This window comes from Macrobrachium nipponense, chromosome 33 (genome assembly GCF_015104395.2).
Source record: "Macrobrachium nipponense isolate FS-2020 chromosome 33, ASM1510439v2, whole genome shotgun sequence".
Classification (NCBI taxonomy): domain Eukaryota; kingdom Metazoa; phylum Arthropoda; class Malacostraca; order Decapoda; family Palaemonidae; genus Macrobrachium; species Macrobrachium nipponense.
In genome coordinates this window covers 39,699,699-39,722,215 of record NC_087219.1, presented here as the reverse complement: position 1 = coordinate 39,722,215, position 22,517 = coordinate 39,699,699, and the positions used below count along the sequence as shown (strand labels likewise).

Sequence of the window (22,517 nt, the reverse complement as noted above, 5' to 3'; positions counted from 1 at the left end):
TGGCTTACAATTGCGTTTTTTTACCATTTCGGTAGAGTCAAAGTTGACTTAAGGTTGAAATTTTGGCAATTATCGTTATTTATATGAAAATATCTCAAAACTGATAAAAAGCTACAATCATGAGTATTTTATTGTGTAATTACATAAAAATGCGCACATTTTCATATATAATACTTCATGTAACGGCTAATTTACAATGGTACAAAAATTATGTCAAAGTGACGAAATAATTTCCGAGATGTATCACAGATACTTTTTAGTGCGGCAAGAAAGAAATTCGCGCTTGCGCGCCTGCCAAACGATTGTAAACAAAACAACACCTTGATCCGTGAACTCCCAGCATCGCCCAAGGTGCGTGATTCAAAAGTTTTAGGCTGGTAGGCCTATAAGTATTTTTCCGCGAATTTAAAAAAAAAAACTTTTTGTAAGTCGACGTAAAATACGTCCAGTCGGCACATGGGAGACAAAAAATGTCGTCGTAAAATACGTCCAGTCGGCGTAAGAGGGTTAACAGACTGCTCCGTCTGTAATGCAAGGAATATGTCAATTTCGAGTAAAATCTTTTGAACATTATGCTTACATATGTTGATTAATTAATGTAATTTAATTTAAAGAAATTTTTATTATTTATTTATTTATATAGTAATTTTTTTTTTTTTTTAACACTAACACAAGTAGTGTAATATAATTCCATCACAATATGCATAGAACAAGCAGTGCGGTAACTTACCGAACAGGTAACCTGTTGTACAAGTCGTAGCAGGCAAAGCAGTTTTCGTGATGCCAGACTACGGAATCTGTAAGCAATACTGCGCACGGGGCATGGTTCCGGCAAACATCATGGTTGCACGGATCCTGTAGACCGGCAACCAGACACCGAGTGGCCTGTAAGTGCAATAATATATAAGAACCAATTGCACAAAACTTATTCGGATTATTATGATAATAATGTATTATGCCGGAGCATACCAGACTCAGAAAATATAAAACCCCTTATATATTTATATTTATTTAGTCCCGGGCCCGGGAACTGTGTAATAAATAAAACAACCCAGAACTGTATGACCGGGGGGGGGGGGGGGGGGGGGGGGGGGGGGGGGTTGGGGGGGGGTGGGGTTACATGAAGTATCCCGGGACGGCCACATGAACTCCCAAGTTCCGTGGCAAAACGAAAAGAAAAAATTAAAATTAAAATAACAAATATGATATCTCCGCCCTCGGAAGAGTAACTTCCGTAAACATAGCCCTCAACGACTAGCGGAGAAGCCGGAATCTAAAACTGCCTTATGCGGAGAGGGAATGTTTTAGGCGGATGGATGTAAGTTCCGAGAGTTGAAAGAAGCAAAGCGCAACAAATCCATGGAAACCGAGGCTAAATACGCAAAGCAACCATCAACTCCGGAGGAGGTCGGCTGAGAAGCGACACCCACCAACCTTAAGTCCTGGAGGACCCTCTACACTCCCCCCTCCGCTGATTGGGAACGGTTGTCAGCGACAACCTGAGCGAGAGGAGCACCCAATTACTGGGGGCTCCACGTGAGGGGGGAGGAAGGGAGGACTGATGGGGTGACGATCATGTGACCAGCGTATCCCCGCGAAAAAAGATCACGAGGAAAACGCAGGCACAGCCTATGTAGGCTAACCGACATAACATCCAACAAATACATAGACAAAATAAAATCAATTACTTAAAGCTAAAAGAAAATCATGCTTTAACACGGGGTGGGGAAATGAAAATAAAACCTCTTAAAATATAAAACCGCTATGAAGGCCACCCGATAACGGTGGGCACAAAAGGGGAAATCCTACTTGCCTACTGACAAAACGATAAGAAACGGCAGGCAGACGAAAAGAAAAAAAGGGAAAAATATCTGAATGAAATATACCAAAATTAAAAATAAAAGGGATAACGGTGGATATATGGCGAAACACGTAACAAAGAAACGTGTTCGAATGAGGACCCCCGTGAAAAACATGAAAATAATGAAAATAACAAAAACATAAAACGAAAATAGGATCGACTTAAACTGCCACCCAAGAAATAAATAAATATATGTACTGAAATATCACATGTTACAAGCAGAGAGGAAGACCACTCGAAATCAGTACAAATCAAGGGTAAGCCGTAAAGGCGACTCGCCGCCCGCCCGCTACTTAAAAGTGACGCCTAACAAAACCCTAAATAAAGGCAAAACGAAAGGCAAATTCACTCCCTAAATATTGAAAAAGGGCGGAACCAGTACTTAACTTGGGTGAAGAGGTAGATTGACGATTCTTAACCAAGAATAAAAATAAAAGAACAGACAGCTATATTCGAGCGTGCGAACACGATAAGGCTATCGAAAAGTATGACGTCACAGACGCCTTCAACGGGGTAGCTAGGTGTGACCTATGGGTCGGCTCCCTGTATTTAGGGTCTTTTGATGAGGAAAAGGCTAATTGGAGGGGTTGCTGTGGTAGTGTTTAACACTCGCCCCAGTTTTATACCGACACCTTTTGTATAGGTGAGCGAGTCAGAGGCTTCTGACATGTCCAATTTAGCAGTTCTCTGGTATAATAGCAATATTTTACTAGAAATAGTGCTAAAGCAGACACACTTCACTGGGCAACACGGCTGAGCCCAGAAAACCAATTCTTATACAGTAGTAATGATAAAAAGATTCATATGCAACTGAATTACTTTAATCAGGCCCATCTGTAATTAAATATAATCTAAGGAGAATGTTTTCACTAGTAAAGCATTCATGATAAACCTAGATTTAATATATCTTAAAAATATTAAGTGGTTTAAATTTGCTCAAACAGGTTCAGCAAATGCCTTCATCTAATTTAAAACTCAACTACTCCATTCACAAACATCCTAAACATATATCTATAAAAAATGTTGATAAAAATTGACACTGAAGATAATACCAGGAGCTATCATAAGCTAAAAGCAGTATTGTGTAAATGTTTTAAAAGTAAATAAGAGTAGATACAACAAAATGCAAACATGATTAGTACTACAAGATGAAAAAAGAAAAATATTAATGGGTGTTTTTCTTCCTTGTATTACTTCATGACGCGAGAGTTACAATTCTCAACATTTTTTGGGACTCGAAGATGCCTGGATGGATAACGACATTTAGTGTTTACAAGCCAAGCAAAGAAGTAGGTGCTCATACAACCCATGAGCATTGAAAAGCTTTACAATAAATATGTTGTAACCTGCCATGTCAAATATATAATACCATACAGCCCAAGCAGTCTCTTCAACTACAGAATACTTCAACCTTTAAAAAAAAAACAATTCAAATTATCTTTAACATGGTTTTTTTTCTCTACACTGAATTAATTTAGTTTTAACTATTCCCTTCACAATGGGCATGTCTGCTAGTATTTCCTTACCATTTAATTGCAATTCTATTCTATAGTTTCAAGCCTATATTTGCTAGAAGTGTAGTTTCACATTCAATCTGCCTGCACATGAATTCTTGATACTGACTAAATTATAAACAGAAAAATGGTATTTTTATTATAAAATAAGGTTTCACACATACTTACCGAACAATTACATAGCTATACGCTTCTTACCTTACGGCAGTCGAAATTCCAAATTTCTCGGCGCTAATTGGCGCTGCTGACGTGTAGGTGATACAACCCCGCCCACTTTCGGGGATCCCCGGTACTACTGAGCTTTGCTTGACAATTCGTTTAGCCGCCCCGTCCATCTGTGGGGAGGAGGGAGAGGGCTTTAATCATGTAATTGTTCGGTAAGTATGTGTGAAACCTTATTTTATAATAAAAAAATATTTCACACATGAAACTTACCGAACAATACATAGCTGAATCCACATTACCCGGCTGGTGGGGTATATGGACTTTAAGTGCAAATTAAGAAAAAAAAAAACTCACATTGCAAGAATGTTTGTAGTACCTTACCTCGTGAGAGAGCAGCTGCAGGAGAATACTGCCTCTGGTCGGCGCTCTCATCACTTGTAGGGAACGTTTTTCGGCCAGTAGTGGCCAGGATCGTTCTACTACTTAGTGGGTATTCTGCAACCATGGAGGTTCACCGATGGTTGAATCAGAATTGAAATAATAGCGCCCTTGCCCTGGGCTGTGACCAGATTAAAAATAACAATCAAAGACCATCACCTACACATAACCATAACCATAAAAAATAATAAAACCAAACCCTACCATAAAAACTGGCGGGTACTCCTGGTACCGTGTACCCCCAGGCTTCCCCAAAACTCGACCACCTTCTAATCAAGACGAAGAGATAGTCAAAAGGAAGGGGAATTGGAACCAAATCTTCCTATGCTTCCTTTCCCAACACCATGCCCATCACCGACAAAGGTCCTAAACGACAACAATTATCAAACGTTGCTTCCACATCCTTCAGGTAATGGAGAGCAAAAACCGATCTCGACCTCCAGAACGTAGCTTGCAAAATAGATGCTAGCGACGTATTATGTCTAAAAGCCATGGAAGTCGCTACTGCCCTAACCTCGTGGGCTTTAACTTTACACACCTGTAGAGTCTGATCTCTTACTGACGTGTGTGCTTCCTGAATCAGGCTCTTTAAAAAGAACGAAATTGCGTTCTTAGACATAGGACGGCTCGGATCTTTAACCGAACACCACAATCGGTTCGAACTTCCTCTCAAAGCCTTTGTTTTATAATATAAAATTCAGTGCTCTCACCGGACACAAAGAACGTTCTTCGTCCTCTTCTCCTACTAATCCTGACAAGCTTCGAATGGAGAAGAAACGAGGCCATGGTCTCGAAGGATCTTCATTCTTCGCTAAAAAATCCTGAGTATAGGCACACACAGCTTTGACTTGTGTAAATCCTATCTCTTTATTCATTGCTTGCATCTCGCTGATTCTACCAGCTGAAGCTAAGGCGACTAAGAATAACGTCTTCTTAGTAAGATCCTTCAAAGAAACCGAATTAAGAGGTTCAAAATTCGCTTTAGAGAGCCAGGACAATACCACGTCTAAATTCCAGTCCACTAAACCTGGTCTTCCTTGTCCTAGTGGACTCAAAAGATTTAATCAAGTCGCTGATGTCCGAGTTATTAGATATATTTAAGTTTCTATGTTTAAAAACTGATGCCAAACATAGATCTGTATCCTTTTATTGTCGAAGTCGATAACTTCCTAACGTCTCTCAGATATATTAGGAAGTTTGCTATCTCTTGTATAGAGGTTTTTTAGAAGAAGTTGTGTGACTTTCTCTGCACCAATTTCTAAAAACTCCCCATTTTGGACTGGATAGAGTTTGGCCGAAGAGGCTCTTCTACAGGTTAGCAATAGCCTCTGCCGCTCTTCTTGAAAAACCTTTCGCTCTGACCAGGTCCCGGACAGTCTGAATCCTGTCAGAGCGAGATACGACAACCCTTGGTGATTTCTGTCGAAATGGGGCTGTTTGAGTAGCGATGGAATTTGTGGCAGAAGCCTGGGGAAGTCTACTAACATCCTCAGGAGATCCAGGAACCACTCCTTTCTGGGCCAAAAAGGAGCTATTAGAGTCATCGTAACGTTCTGGTGACTCTGGAACTTGTTTAATACCTCTCTGATCATCGCAAGTGGTGGAAATGCGTAAACATTCAGACCTGACCAGGTCAAGAAGCATTGCATCCGTTTTTTCCAGGCTAACGGGTCCGGGACCGGAGAACAGAATAGAGGAAGCCTGTTGTTCCTGGACGTTGCAAAGAGGTCTATCGTTGGTTGTCCCCACAACCGCCATAGATCCTGACAAACTCTGATATCCAATGTCCACTCCGTCAGAAGAACCTGATGCGCACGACTGAGTTCGTCTGCTAAAACGTTGAGCTTCCCTTGCACGTACCTGGGGAAGAGAGTCACTTTGTGCGCATTCGCCCACAGAAGAAGATGCTCCGTCATTCTGTACAGGGAGAACGAATGTGTCCCTCCCTGTTTTCTTATATATGACAGCGCTGTGGTGTTGTCCGAGAACACCGCAACTTTCTTCCCTTCGACTAGAGGGTGAAACTTTGAAGCCCAAGAAAAATTGCTTTCAGCTCTTTTATGTTGATATGAAGACCTCTCTCCTGTTCCGTCCAGATACCTGATGTCTTCTCTTTCCCCAACAGGGCTCCCCATCCTGAGTCCGATGCGTCGGCATAAAACTTCTAGCTCTGGATTCGTTCTTTCGAGGGACAAACCCTCCTGAGCTCTTTCCTCCGACAACCACCAACGAAGATCTTCCTTGATTTCCTCGGAGATCGGAATAACAGTCGAATCCGGTTGAACTTTCCGGTCCCAATTGGCCTTTAGGTAGAATTGTAGCGTCCTCATGTGAAGACGACAAGTGTAACAAAAGTCTCCACCGAAGCGAGAGTCCCTAACAGGCTCATCCACTCCAGAGCCGTGCAGGACGAGCGGTTTAACAGCTTCCGTACCGTCACAAGGAGGGAGACTATTCTCCTTGGGGAGAGAAAAACCCGAAAAACTTGTGAGTCCAGAATCATCCCCAAATATGGAATCCTCTGACTCGGTACTAACTGTGACTTCTCTAAATTCATTACTAATCCCAGTTGCTGTGTTAATATTAGTGTCCGATTTAAATCCCTCACACACTGGAGACTGGAGTCGGACCTTAGAAGCCAGTCGTCCAGATAAAAAGCAATATTGATTCCCATCAAATGTAACCATCGACTTACCGGGGCCAGGACTCGATCAGTAAATACTTGTGGGGCTGTCGAAAGTCCGAAACAGAGCGCTCTGAACTGATAAACTCTGCCGTCGAAAACGAACCGTAGATATTTCCTGGAGCTCCGATGAATAGGTACATGAAATATGCATCTTTCATGTCCAGCGATACCATCCAGTCTCCTGGTCGAAGAGCTGACATAACCGACCGGTTGGTTTTCCATACGAAACTTCGTCTTCAGAACAAAGATATTGAGAGCACTCACATCCAGGACCGGCCTCCAGCCCCCGATGACTTGGGGACAACGAACAGCCTGTTGTAAAAGCCGGTGAGATGTCTTCCACTATTTCTATGGCCTTCTTGGTAATCAGGGCTTCTACTTCCTTGGCAAGAGCCAAAGCTCTTTCTGATCCCTGCGAGTATGCTGTTAAGCGATGGAATACTCGACAGTGGTGGATCTTGCACAAACGGGATACACATAACCTTCTCTTAATACTGTGATCACCCACTGTTCCGCCCCTCTTCGACTCATTCCCGCCAAAACAGCGGAGTCTTGCGCCTACAGGTGTGTGAGGGTAAAAATTCCTACTTGTCCGACTGTCTCGAGGGTGGTTTCTACTGTTGTGGCCTGTGGACGCAAATTAGTCCCTTGGTCTGGGTTGCCATCTAGACTTTCCTCCGCGAAAAGGTTGCTTCGAAGAGGTGACCCTTTAGCTCCTGTAGGTGGTGTCTCCTTGGGACGTCGCGTCGACGAATGAGTCAATAAGTCGTTGGTAGACTTTTTCTCTAGATCTGCGAGAACTTGCTGAATAACCTGTTCAGGGAATAAAATGCTAACTTACATAAAGGCGCTAAAACATGAGAGCAGACTTCTGGGTTAGAAGTTACTCCCTTGGAGGTGAAAGAGCACCAAAGTTCTCTCTTTTTAAGGACGCCAGAGTAAAAGAGATGCAAGCTCCCCTGAGCCATCCCTGACTGCTTTGTCGGCACACGATAATACATCCAGCCAGTCTGTCGCCAAGCTATCTTCCAGAGACTGACAATCCTCTATTTTCCTTGCTAATGCAGCAATAGTCCAGTCTAAGAAGCTGAAAACTTCTATTACCTTAAATAGGTTCTTAATCAGGTGGTCGAAATCAGGCGAAGAGAAGAAAATTTTCGCCGACGAAAACGCTGTCCTTCTGTTAGCATCCACCAGACCTGAGAAATCCCCTTGGGCAGAGGCAGCGACTCCCAAAGAGGGGTAATCCTCGGTAGCATAAAATTTATATGTCTTCTGTAACTTGGACGGTGGGACAGCGAAGGCGGCTTTACCAGACTCCCTCTTCTCCTCCCAGCCACTTCTCTGCTTCTTTGAAGACTCTTTCGCCGACTGCGAAAGCACCAGTTTAGGTAGACTCGCCGAAAGTACTTTCCTATCCTTAACAAAGGTAGAAGGAGGCGAAGATAGAGGAGCTGGCTCGAATTCCGTATAAGAAGCCAGCAAAAACTTCATTAAGTTGGAGTAAGCAGAAGCCGCTTTCGACTCTTGTTCCGACTGATCTCCCCATCCGACATTTTGTCGATCTGCTTGGCTTCTTCATCCGTATAAAGCCTTAACTTTCTTCAACGACTTAACTAAGTCCTGAAGCTGTCTCAACGGTTCCAAAAAAGCTTCTTCTTTGTTGTTTGCATCATCTCCCGATGGTGCGGGCGAAGGAGACAACTTCCTTGATGAAAAACTTGCGACAGTCGAACTCTCTCTCTCGTTAGCTGGCGAACGAGTCGAAACTTTCCTTGTTTCAGTCGGCGAGACAAAACCATGCGAGTCCGACACTGATACCTCGCGAGATCGTTTGCGAACAGCACCCGAACCTCTACTAGGCGAAAGATACACAGGGTTCTCCCAAAAGCTACACGAGGGTTGAGGACTCTTTTCCCTCCCTCTCTTCACAGGTGATGACGAATTATCCAATGGGACTGCGCGCCTTTTCAACGGGCGTGACACTTCACTCCACTTCTTTCGCCCTGTATCAGGCGAACACACCTCCGAGTCCGACGACAAACCTACACCAGACACTCTACACCTTTCCAGTGGTGTCCCTTTACAGAAATCGAGTCGAAATTCACGCAACTGAGTCGACGCCGCCCGTGGGCAAACCCTTCCAGTCTCCCTTCGACTCACGGTATGTCTTCTCCCAGGTGCTGGGGAGCGGGACAGTGACCTCGGTCTAGAAGACGTGGAGGGACGGACAGCCGCCTCCTCGGATACGACACTTGCACTTTTCACTTCACCAGACTTAATCACAAATTCACGAAAAGATGTACCTAAATCCATGACAGATTTAGCAAGCAGCTCAAATTTCCTATCCATCTTATTTTCTAATTGGGCAATGGTGTCGGAATCAGAAGCATGGGGAACCTGAGCCGGAGTAAGGTGTACTGAAGTAGGAGGACTATCAATAGGAGAGACGTTTGACAAAATAGGAGAAGACAAAGCGGGCTTCTTTGCCTCTGACGGCAAAGGAGTTGACTCTAATCTAGCCCTACTATCAGCCCTAATGGCTGCCTTTCTTTTCCTATCTTTTTCCATCTTATCAAGATGAGACAAAAAACTCTTCCATCCTTGATCATCTAATCTTCACATTCATTACATGTACGCTCTTTAGTACACTCTTGCCCCCTACATTTCACGCACTTTGCAGTGTGGGTCATAACATAACTTGGCTAATCTAGTTTTGCAGCCTTCGCTGCAAAACCTAACAGATGAACCTGAATCTGACATAACTCACACTAAACAGATGAATAAAGAAAGCAGCTAAGCCGTCAAACACAAAAAACAACCAAGAAAATTGTACTTCACCAAATCGGGTGTCAAACAAAAATGGCGAACAGTTGACTGCAGCGAAATACACAGGTGTTTCACCGTGGGCGGCAGAAAACGAATTGTCAAGCAAAGCTCAGTAGTACCGGGGATCCCCGAAAGTGGCGGGGTTGTATCACCTACACGTCAGCAGCGCCAATTAGCGCCGAGAAATTTGGAATTTCGACTGCCGTAAAGGTAAGAAGCGTATAGCTATGTAATTGTTCGGTAAGTTTCATGTGTGAAAATATTCAATTGCTCAACAGCCCAGTTGCACCAAACCTTGTAAATTAAGGCTTAAAAACAAAGCTGAACGAACAATGACCATCCCCCTTCTTTCAACATCTGGCAGTTTTTGAACCTTTAACCCCTTCTTTACCGGGTGGTGAGCAGAATGTAAACATTGCGTTTGCTGCCGAACTGAATCTCTCAGTAGTGACTCAAGTTTGGAGGGGTGCCGATCGTAAAATATTTGCCAAAAATACACTAATCAAGACAGGCTAATGAAATTATCAGGTATTATTAGCACTATAATAACGCATATTCTCTGTTAGTTTTATCATCCTACAGGGAAAATAAATGATTTTATGAAAAAAAATGTGAAACTCAGTGTCCCTTGTACAAGGGACACTGGTGGTCGGTGGAGAAAACTACGGTCTTGAATAGAAATTCGGTCTTACAGAATGTTGGTATATCGCACCTGGAACATGCACATAAAGTATATCAAAATAGAACCGTAAATAAGCACGTAATAACAAAAAAAAAGAGCAAAAACTAAAGCGAAAGCCCCGCCAATAAATATGGAAATCGCAATTTATAGTATATCTTTCAAAAATTGGTCAATGTCATTTTCTACGTTTTCTAAGATTAGTTTCATCACAGAAAACAACTTTAGGGGTCATCAGGGGTATCTAAACTAATTTTTCAAGTTTCTTGTCCTCAGAAAAAATCGCTTTTTCTCTGGTTTGGTTTTTTTATATATATAAAGTACTATAAGGCTTTATTTCTACCTTCATTTATCTGGTGTTCATATCTTTTATTTGTAAAATGTAATGTGAATAAATAAATAAATACAGTAATGATGATACAACTGGTTTTTTCACTTGTGGGTAGAAGTTATTACATGTTTAACGCTTGTCTGGTTTTGTGATATTTTGTTTGAGACGCAGTTCATCTGTCACCTACACACTACTATAAGCAATAATAATATTTTTTTGGGTTCATCATACGTCTGGCATCGTGTCATACTGTTTATTTTGCTCCAAACTCTTCAAACCGAAATTACAGAATGATTGGAAGTCCCTATCTGAAAAGAGGAGTTTTGGTGGTACTACGCATACCACCTTTATGCACCCGGTGCGGTGTAGTAGACTTGAATGGTGGTACCCACCTACCTCCAAACAAACTTTCGGTAATGAAGAGGTTAATACCAACTGCCCCTCCCCTTTACTATCCTACTCTCAGTCAAATACCTTTTAAAAAAACTATCACTCATAAACTTAACATTCAGAGAGAATTGGTGTAAAATCTAACATTTCTAGAAATTAAATATATCCTTTTCTGAAAACTTCCACAAAAAGTACTGATCCCTATTTTTTTTCTCATCAAAAATTTCTTTATCGTCTCCGTGGTATGATCGGTATGGTCTTGACCTGCTACCTTGGAGGCCGCAAGTTTGATTCTCGGCCATTCCATCGAGGTGTTAGAGATGTGTATTTCTGGTGATAGAAATTCACTCTCGACGTGGTTTGCAAGTCAGCAGAGCCATTAGTCTCGTTGCTGAATAACCACTGGTTCCATGCAACGTAAAAATAACATAGTTACTACTCCTCAAAAATTTAAATCCATAAACCAAACAGGCTAAACCGTAACAAGTAATTCACCAAAAATTTACAAGTTTGTGCAAGGGATCAAAAGCACTTCAGATAATTCAAGACTTAAAAATTGTCAATTACAAGAGACTGAGAATGCCTGCCTTAGCAGAGAAAAATGTTAACTTAGCTTTCAATAACAATGCTTAATTTTGGAATAAAAGACCTGTACACTATTATTTTGGGTTAAAATGGGATGATCTTTAAAAACATCAAATGGTTTAAACTCTACAAAATTTACAAGTTACTTGGTTTCTCACTAAAAGTTCAACAACTTCTGCTGCTGAGCAAGAGTGAAGTGTAGACAGGCTTCTCTTCATAGGAAAGGGAAATTTTCCATCTGTTGATTAAATCTACACAATCATTTAGGTAAGAAACTCAAACATATGGATAATATACAGGCTTATAAAATAACAAAAACCAAATGTTTCTGTTATTCCTTAAGCCTGTATTATCCATATGTCTATAGAGGATAATTCATTACAATTAAGAATAGTATCATGATTGTCAACTTACCAATGGTAAAATTCTCAATGGTTCCCTTGGCATTGGTAATACAGATGAAGACTCGACTTCCATGCTGTAGACTTGGGTGGGTCATTCAATGCACTATTTCCCTTCCAGGACCTTTCCTTATAAACTTAATTTCAACCAAAGATCTTGAATATCCTTGGGAACCTGGAAACAAAAACCTAGGTTATTTCTGGTGTTTTGACCTCCAACAATCGCTACAGCTTACAGTGTGCCTTGTGGGACACACTGCCGAGGGTACTCAAAAGTTCTCTGTCAGAAAACTTGACTTGGTCAGTGATGCAGTTTTTTCTTCACAACATTGGCTTTTAGCAGTGTTACCATATGCAGTTCATCTGATTTTTTTACTTTATTTATGATTTAATGGTTAGAATGCGTATTTTCCGATGTAGAATTATTTTCCGTGATGTTAGAAAACTACACGTCACTAGCTTAATATTCAGTATTTTTGACGATGAAAAATAAAGGATTTTAATAAAATTATTTGTATAAATAAGCAAGATATGTTTTATATTTTTATTTTCATAACAAAACATAAAAAGGCAAAGTGAAGAATTTTTTTCTTCAGTGCCGTGGCCTGTGGTCGGAAAAGCCATGGAGGGTTGCCAGATGTCACCAGAAAGCCACACTAATGGATGAAATTCCTCAAAACAGCAACCCTGGACTTGGTATGACTTGGTGGTATTAAATGATTTTTTACATAATCAACATTGAACAATACAGTACATGAAAAGAAAATATCTACACAGGCAGTCCCTAGTTATTGGCGGGGTTCCGTTCCCAGCGGGGAGCTGATAAGCGAAAACCACCATTAACCGAAACTCGGCAATTTATAGCGCTTACGGCACCATCCATTATCAGCACATTGTGGCGCCGATAACCGAAACTTGGCCCTTGTGTGCCATAAATTGCTAAATCTATAGTGCTAGACAAGCCCCACAATACCTTATCACCAATGATCCCTCAGTGGAATGCCAGAGAATCGAACTCGGTGGCCGCAAGTTTGATTCTCGGGCATTCCACTGAGGGGTCAGAGATGTGTATTTCTGGTGACAGAAGTTCACTCTCGATGTGGTTCGGAAGTCACGTAAAGCCGTTGGTCCCGTTGCTGATTAACCACTGGTTCCATGCAACGTAAAAACACCATACAAACAAACAAATAAGCCATTAACAGAGTCCAGCAATAAACAGGGACTGCCTGTGTTACTTAAGTCAAATTCCTTCTAAATTGCAGTTAAATTACAGAAGCAAGACATTGACACCTGTCACAAGGTGATGATCATGATAATCTTGGGTAACCCAATTTTGTCAAAAACCCAAAATGACAATACAGTGGTCCCCCGTATTCGCGGGGGATGCGTACAAGAACCCCCCCGTGAATAGTTGGAACCCCTATAAAAATACTGAAAACAGCCTATTTTGTTAGTTAAAACTCAAGAAAAACCCACTAAAATTGTTATACTTGGTTTTTTTAATAGGTTTATCACAAAAAAGTGCATTTTATGACAAAATTGATAAAAAAAAACAGGAATTTGTGGATATACCTCAGGAAAAATACTGCGAATGTGAATTTTCCGCAAATAATGCAAGGAAACATTCCAGAGAGAAATCCACAAATGTGTGAGTCCGCGAATACAGGGGTCCACTGTACAGTGGCCGCAAAGGAAGTTTTGACAAACAGTGGAAAAGGTACTAGTATATGGGATTTCTAGGGCTTACTACAATAAAACAAAAAATGCAAAATCTTTTATATATTTGAAGAGGTTCTGAGACATCAGCTTGTATTTTATCATGTTTCCTTTAAATTCTAACACCTGCTTCAGCCTGTTACACATAGAATCAGCTAAATTAATGAAGTATTGCATATCCAAGTTCTCCCACACATCACATATGGCCCTCTTCATCTCCTCAACATTAAATGGCTGGGCCTCAAACACTATCTTTCATAACCTTCCACATGTTTTCTATTGGGTTAAGGTCAGGTGAGTTACCTGGCCAGTCTAAGTGTTGTCAGCTAACCACTTTTGAACTTTTTTACCCCTGTGAGGTGGGCATAAAAGTATGACATGCATGTTCATTAAGTGTCAATCATGTGGTCTTTCAAAATATTCAGGTAATTAGCACTGTTCGTTTCATCTTCTGACATGAAATGGAGTTCACCTCAAACACCTGCACCACTAAATGCTCCCCACACCATGACACTGGATGGATGTTTAACAGTTTTCATGGTGAATTTTGGTAGTACCGCGACACAGTCTTGGGGCGAAGAACAACTTTGGACTTAGCTCTGACAAGTCTGAAGGTTGATTCATCGAAAACATGACCCCTCTCCACTGCTCACTTGTCCAGGCAAGATATTCCTTGCAAAAAGCTTTGCGTTTCTTCTTCATATCATCATTAAAAATAGGTTTCCTAGCAGCACGGCAGCAGTGAAGGTGAAGGTTCTTCTGAAGGTGTTGGATTGTACAAACGGCAACATTTTTCAGCCGAGTGAGCATCTTTTTCTTTAAGGCAGCTACTATAATTGATGGATTATTCATAACTTAACATTTCAAGAGCTTGTCTGTATGTGGGGAAGTCTTTCTGATCCCCCAAGAACCAGCTTTCCTCTTCGGTACCTCTCCTGGCTGGAGTCCCACAGAAGCATTCTTCAGGACGTAAATGGCTTGTCTTTAAGTCCCAATATCTCACGCCACACGAATTACCGACACTCCCTGCTCAAGGAGTGTCAAGGCACGAGTTTTTTCTTCATCAGCAAGTTCTTTTGCCCCATGTTAGCAGTTGGTATCACTGCTACAGCACTCCAAAAATACACAAAAAGTAGGGAAAAAAGGGGCGATGGAGCAGTCCGACATACATCTATTTTCATCCATAGCCGAGTTGGCAGAGTCTGTCTGGTGCTTTCAGACACTTTAGAGGGTGTTTAGAACTGCCATATGTATGAGCAAATCCCGCCAACCAGTAGACTGACCAACACAACCAAAATGTTTACATGCATTTTTTTTTTCCGCTGTCAGCATTTCCTTGCGCCCAGTGTAGTATTAGAAAGGTGGAAAGAGAACCCTTCAAGATTCTTAGGATCCACAACTAGTCTGTTGCAACACACTTTGGCGTTACTGCTTATGAAGTTAGTAAATAATGTCCTTGCATTACCTGCTGTATATTTATTTTTTATGATCTGAATCTTTTATGATCTGAATCTCACTACGGTATCATTACTGTTGTATGTTTAAAAATGGAAAAACTCAAAATATAAACTGAATTTGGCCAAAAAAATTATTTTTCATAAATGCTGATTTAAAGCTAACAAAATTTGATAACTGACCAATTTAATATCTTTGCCATTCAATAAATTTTCAAAGAGAACTACTTTCTCAAAATGCACGAATACTTAATAATTAACACACGCAAACTCAAAAGTTCAACTTACATTCTACAGCAGGAAATGACAACTGGGTTAAGTCACTGCATGGATAACAGCTGGATGGTCTGGTTAAGCTCCCAAAGCTTTGCTAGTACTCTGTCAATTGTTTTTTCAATCATTTCTTGCACTCATTACACAGCAACTGAAAAATATTTTAAATCATGTAAAAAGAGAATGTACAAGAGAAGAAATTTCCAACTTAAGTAGAAAATGCCAGCTACGTAGCCACTCCTCCCGAACTCTTGCATTAAATGTAAGAGCCTTCCATATCTTTGCCAAATATAAATGGCAATTTTAAAAAAATCACTAAAAATTAGCACAAAAATTGTTTCAAACAAACCAAGAGAAGCTATATCAAAGTTAATATAGTACTGTACTTTTCTAATACTATTGCAGTAGCAGTTAATAAAAAAATATTTTTGAAATTCCAATAGATGTATAGGCCATGTGGTTATGGCCCCAAACAGAACTTTGGTAATTAAAAGAAATTTCTTTCAAAATCATTAAGTTTTCATCCTATAATCCCTGTTTTACTTGCAGCCTATTTCTACTTGTCACACCTTACCAGTTATTGTAACTAAATGAAGGGTGACTTTTAATTACTTGTTATCCCTAAGTATTTTTTGTATATTTCACTCTGCTAACAATTGCAACACAATCTAAGTGGTGTGAAAATGGGGAAACTTTTAGGCAATACCTTATGAGGAACTTTTACACAAAACCCCTGAACGGTACAAAAAAGATTAAGTGTCTTTCAATACCAGTGATATCAATGATCAAGTTGGTGTACCAAAGTTACTGAATCTCCCAATTCAGGGCATTTCATTTTATGTGGGAAGCAAAAACCACTACCAAAGTTCTGAAATGCAAGAATGGCATGACTATAAATGGGTTTAATGAACTTGTCATCAAAACAGTGCCTCATACTTGTTACATACCCTCAGAAGTATTACATCAGCAAACACGACACACGCTCACTAGACAAATGTAATGAATTTGATAAGCAAATGAAAACACGAGACTAAAAATCCAAAGCATGCAAGAGCTTTTTTTATGAGGGAACATCATAGAACTCATGTGGCTACAAAGAGGCGGCAATGACCAAAAAACAGGGTCATAAAATTGTCATACCACATATCAAGACCACTTTAAAGTCCCAATCCTTTTCTGTGCATCATCTAGATAAAAGACAACCAAATCAAATCAGTAACTTGACAGCAGCAGCAACAATTTGCAAAAGAAAGACTGAATGCTTTTATCTACTTGACATAACCTTTAACCTTACCAGGTGGTGGTTCTAGTGTATGAAGGAGATGGATGATAACCTGCCTGCAATCCTTAGGCACTGTCCTATGAAGTGGCTGTCATCCCAGCACATTTATATTAAATTCTGAAGAGTCCCTGCGGTTATTTTAAAATCCCTTAGCATCAAGGGGCAACTAATTCCCTTACCATGAACTAAGAAAAGATGCCCTCTCCTCCTCATGAAGGCCATTAAGGATTTCTGGATTCTAAATTTTATTTTATATCTACTTCTGTAAGTCAAAGTTTAGGCATTTTAAAAGACCTACTACCAATTCTATGCAAAATAAGTTCATCCATAACTAGGCGAGGCAACAAAAACTTGAGAGTAGTTAATATGATATTGTTATGATACAATAAAGTTTGTTCATACTTACCTGGCAGATATATATAGTATAGGTGTATTCTCCGAAGTCCGACAGAATTTCAAAACTTCCGGCACACGCAGTGGTCGGCCAGGTGGTTAGTACCCATTCCCGCCGCTGGGAGGCGGGTATCAGGAACCATTCCCATTTTCTATTCAGATTTTCTAATGCCCCTGTCCCATGAGGGGAGGTGGGTGGGTACTTGATTATATATATCTGCCAGGTAAGTATGAACAAACTTTATTGTATCATAACAATATCATTTTGTTCATGAAACTTACCTGTCAGATATATATATATAGCTGAATCCCACCATTGGAGGTAGGAAAGGACAGAATTGAATGATTTTAGGAAACAAATTGCATGCAGATGATTGACATCTTGGTTCCACCTGTTAGCATTGCTGACTTCGTGATTACTGTCACCCAAGTCGGCTTTTGCTTTACTAGTCTCTCCAGCAAGGTAGTGACCTGTATAGCTGGTGAGTTCTAGATGATCTGTCAACGGGAGCGTGACCACAATGTGACTAGACCATATTGACCATACCATGAGGACTAAGAAGTAATATAAATCATCACCTGACCAACCTAGCCAAAGTTAAGGATGTTTTAACTAAGGCTTAAGAAATGAGAAGTCCGCCATTGGCAGCGACCCAACAACTAAAATTAACAGCTATTCCTAACCATTTTCTACAGGATAGGATGAGTGGTACTTCTTGCCCCCAAGATTGTGTCTGCGGACACGTATGGCCCTAGAGAGCCGCAGATCTCATATGACGTCCTCACATCTCTCAGGGAGTGTGAAGCGAACACAGAGTTGCTTCGCTAAAACGCGGCACTCAGTATGTTACTGAGTGCTATGCTCTGTTGAAATGCTTACGAGGCCGCGCCCTCACCTCGTGAGCATTTACTCTAAAGGTTTAAAATCTTTGTCCAAACATGACGAATGAGCCTCTTTGAAAGAACTTAACAATAAGGCCAGGGCGTTCTTCGACATGGGCAAGTCTGGTCTTTTTACGGAACACCGCAGATTGTCCGAAGGACCTCGACTTTTAGTTTTATCTAGATAAAACTTGAGAGTCCCGACAGGGCACAGGACTCTCTCTGGCTCTTGCCCAATAATTTGTGCCATCCCCTTGATCTCCAAGCTTCTGGGCCAAGGATTAGACGGGTTTTCATTCTTAGGCAAGAATGGAAGGCTTAGAGAACACGCCGCATTATGTCCTCTAAAGCCAAAACGTCTGATGATGGCTTAAACCTCACTAACCCTCTTTGTTGTAGCTAGAACGGTTAGAAAATTAGCCTCTGGTCATGTGCATTAAGTTTACAGAAAGGAAAGGTTCAAAATGCTTTGACATCAGGAACTTCAGACTATGTCTAAGTTCCATGCCGGAAGTTTCGATCTAGACAGTTTCGAGATTTCCACAGACTTCAAAGATCGTGAAGGGCTTTATTGTTCGACAGATCCAAATTTCTGAGCCTAAAGGCCGTCAACAACATACTTCCGTATTCTTTAATAGTTGGAACTGCCCGCTTATCCCATTCTTCAGACGGAAAGGGAAGACTGTAATGTAATTCACAAAGGTCAAGGTGGAGGAAAAGCCATTCTTCCTGCACTATCTCCAGAAATGGCCCACTCCAATTGGTACACTGCAAAATAGGCAGCACTTCTTTGCCTTGGCAATGACAATTGCCATTAGTCTTGAAAATCTTCTCATTCTGGTCAACTTCTCGACAGTCTGAACGCAGTCAGACTCAGAGCGGAGAGGTTTTGAGGCTGTTAGAGTAGACCGACTCTCTCGGGAAGGGTCCTTGGAAAGTGCTCTAGGAAGGACGTGACCTCTGTGAATCCAGCCTCTCGGAGGCCAACATGGGGCGATCAGCGTCATTCTCGCTCCCTCTGACGCATGAAATTATCTTATTACATCTCCTAAGAGTTTGAATAGGGGGAAAGAGACTAAACATCTATCCCCATTCAATACTATAGGATGGCGTCTATTGCTACTGCTCTCGGATCGAGAATAAGGGAGCAGTCTAGAAGAAGCCTCTTCGTCTTCAACATTGCGAAGAGATCTATGAAAGGACATCCCCAACGTCTCCACAAATCTCGACACACTTCTAAGCGAAGATTTTACTCAGACGTCAGTAATTGCTGCAGTCTATCGAGAAGATCCGCACGGACGTGCTGCAATCGTGCAACGAACCTCTTGAGGATCGTTAAGGTGGGTACACACGTGAGAGCCGAACCTTGTATGTGTAACGGAGTTACGCATATACGGTTACAAGGTGTCAAAATGTTGAGGACGAACCGTAACCACGTTAAGCACGTAACTTCATTTCAATCCACTGCAATCATCAGTCTGTCTCTGTCTGGGTTGTTTACCGACAATGGCCACCATGCAAGTAGCAGCTGCCGCGTATATTTATATAATTATTTAACGAAGTTGAAGCGAAATAAAAGAAGATGGTGGCAATCAAGGTTATATACTAGAAGGGTAGAATACAGTGGTCGGGAATTACTCGCTGACATGAGATTCCATGAAGTTTCTGGCCACAGTAAAGTCTTTTCTTCGTAATAACTAATAAATTGAAGGACCTCTTCCTCACTCCAATCAGCCATGGTAGACATATACGTACTGACTGACCAAAACAAGGGACTCTACTATGGACGGCCTTGTTCATAGTCGGTGTTAACAAGTTCAGCAACCTCTGTTGATACGCGTGTAATACAGGTCCCGTCCACACATGGCGTAACGCGCAAAGAGACCTCCCTTTGATTCGGGCCCCAAAAACCGACAATTGCCGGGACAGAGGGTGAACGGAGCCTCGAACCTCGTGGGTTCGGGGTTCGGGTTCGAGGAACCGTCCACACTTGCGTTTTTGTTACAAGAATCGGTTACAATACAAGGTTCGGTTCGCACATGTGTACCCACCTTTACGTTCCAAGCCTGTGCTCATAACAGGCTTTCTCTCATTAACCCGAACAGGGACGAAGAATGTGTTTCTCGATACTTCTAGAGATATATGAGAGCTGTGGAATTTTCCCGAGTGGAATTTTCCCGAGTTGATCTGGACCACTCGGCCAAAAACTCGTTCTTTGAGGAACTGGAGCGCCAACCGAATTGCTTCCAATTCTTTATCTTATGTGCCAGGACATCTGTACCCTGTCGGATGCCTGGCACCCTCTTGCTATCACCTGAGGTGATCCTTGACCTACTGAGAGATGTTCAGAATCATTTCTAGATCTTCGATGTTATTTCAGTTTTCCGGTAGGAAAAACTGTAGAGGTCTGAATTGCAGTCTATTCAGGGAAACAAACTTCTCTAGCGAGGAAATGGTCCCCAGCAGACTCATCCATTCCCTCACTGAGCATGCTTCCTTCCCTAATAAGGCTGCGCTTTGCATAAGCAGGAGAGCATTATATAGTGTTATGCCACGGTAGACTTGTACAGAATTCTGTTACAGTGCGGTAAACAGCACCGAAAAGGTCTAAGAGATATCTCTGTTGAAAATTTCTTCGCAAAACGAAGGCGATGCTCATTCATGCACGCTAGAATTCCCCTCAACCCGAGGCTAAAGTCCGTGATTGTAGGGCAGAGATACGGTTAGTCAGTCAATCCCGCAGGAGAGAGACGTAACCGACCGTGCATGGCAGAGAACTAGCTGGTACCGAGTTGGTCTACAGTGACAGCAGCCTACGTTCGCCGTCTCGCACTATTATGCCTGAGTTGCCAGTTACTCCATTCTACGAAAAAAAAAACGGTTGTTATTATCAAGACGAAAGAAAACTCTCAAGCAGGCATATTTAAGCGAAACAGAATTCGCTAAATACAGAAGCTGAGTTGGTGTTGTCGTAACAATACCTTAAAATCTAAAAGGGAAACCGGAAACTCCTGGAAGGTTGCAAGGAGTACCGATTAAATGCACTTAGAATAATAGTCCTTTCGGTTGCCATCCGTAGAGGTAACTAAGTTATGCGTATATGACTTGAACCATACAGTAGTAATATAACGCATAGGTAAAATACGTAGAGTATTGTAGTCATTTGGACAGCTAATTCTCTACTACATTCTTTCCTTGACGAGGAAGAGAGAGAATGGAAATCGACTGTCTTCGTTCTCCTAGCCAAGAGAACGAATTTAGTACTAGTCGTAGAAGGTCCTCAAGTGAGAACCGAGGACCGAAGAGGACAGCTCAAGCTTCTTATGTATATTGGACATAGACTTCATGGACGTAGTCTACAAGTCTTTTTCCTGGACGAGCCTCTGCAAATAAATGAGAGCTCTTCCGAATCTTATCAATGAGAGCTTATCCGCTTACGCGATAAAATGTTATAGAGTTCTTTGTCAATGAGAACTAACCCATTTACGTGACAAAGTCTATATTTCGTCAATGAGGGGTTACCCACTTACTTGACAAAACATTTAGTATCTTGTCAATGGGGGAAACCCACTTACATGACAAAGTAATCCAAGTATTCGAGCATAAAGTCTTCCCGATTCTCGCAAAAATCGAGGAAAGGGCAGGATTTCTGGTCAGAGACTGGGCTTACGGTAGGTAGGACCCTAATGTTCCCCTTCGGCAGCGCAGTCCCGAACGCAGAAGAGGCGTTTTATGACAACGAAATTTGCTTAAAGTTTACTAGTATTTTCTTCTAGATGCCAGCTCATCAGAACCAACCTGACTACTTATACATGCAGGTTGGATAGTTATTCTAGAGAAAGAGAGTCAGGGCCCCGAGACTGCAGGTCCAGGGCTCCGAAATACCAATCTAGGAGCTAAAATTATCCATCGTCCTGAACAGCCCTTTCAGATGATCTATCTGGCTGGCAAAATTGTCCTGGGAAGAGGAAGGAACTCTCCAACCAGCTTCCTCTCCCGTTTCATATCGGATTCCTGCTACTACGCTTAACCTTGTTGGAAGTAGGGCAAAGGAAGTCTTGCCTTGCGTTTTCCTGGAGTTCATCAAGTCATGGATTCTTTTGAACGCTCCCTTTGTAGAAAGCGAAGTGGACATCTTGACGAGACCAGGCTACTTCCTCTTCTTCGACGAAGCACACTGCGAGAGAGGAGAGCAAGGGACCGAGGGCCAAAACTTGTTAACAAACAAGTCTTACAGAAGGCGTCTTCGTTCGCAGGTTGCGAGTCGCTCGAGGACTCTTTCTCCCTACGGGAAAAGGAGAAGGGTCCCTAACCGACTGCAAAGCAATGAAACCCTGAGACACCTCCTCTTGCTATCACCTCGTAAAAGGGGGTCTCCTACTTGAAGTAGGGTTCAAACACGAAAGTCGGAAATGCTTAATAGCACCTCCGAAGCTTTGCAAAGTTCCGGTAAAGGCCGATAATCAAACCCTGAGGTCCCGTTCGTAACAGGGGTCCTCTATCTGAAGGAGGATTCGAAGAAGAAGTTCGGGTATGCCTCACCGCCAACTCCGAATCTTTATTAAGTTCCTGTAAAGGAACGTCCTGTGGAGAGTCCTGAAGAGCGTCCTCTTGACAAGCGTTCTTGCAGGAGTCCTG

The 22,517-nt window shown here is 41.8% G+C and overlaps 1 long non-coding RNA gene across 4 annotated transcripts in view; it reads right to left on the bottom strand.

Moving 5' to 3' along the window:
* Positions 1 to 22,517, bottom strand: part of LOC135203103 (uncharacterized) — a 258,246-nt gene that overhangs the window by 19,573 nt on the left and 216,156 nt on the right. For all 4 annotated transcript variants that reach the window (XR_010311862.1, XR_010311860.1, XR_010311861.1 and 1 more), the window contains 2 exons: positions 15,338 to 15,473; positions 11,893 to 12,054 (listed from right to left, as the gene is read on the bottom strand). This is a non-coding gene — a long non-coding RNA (uncharacterized LOC135203103). The remainder of the gene's footprint in view (positions 1 to 11,892; positions 12,055 to 15,337; positions 15,474 to 22,517) is intronic.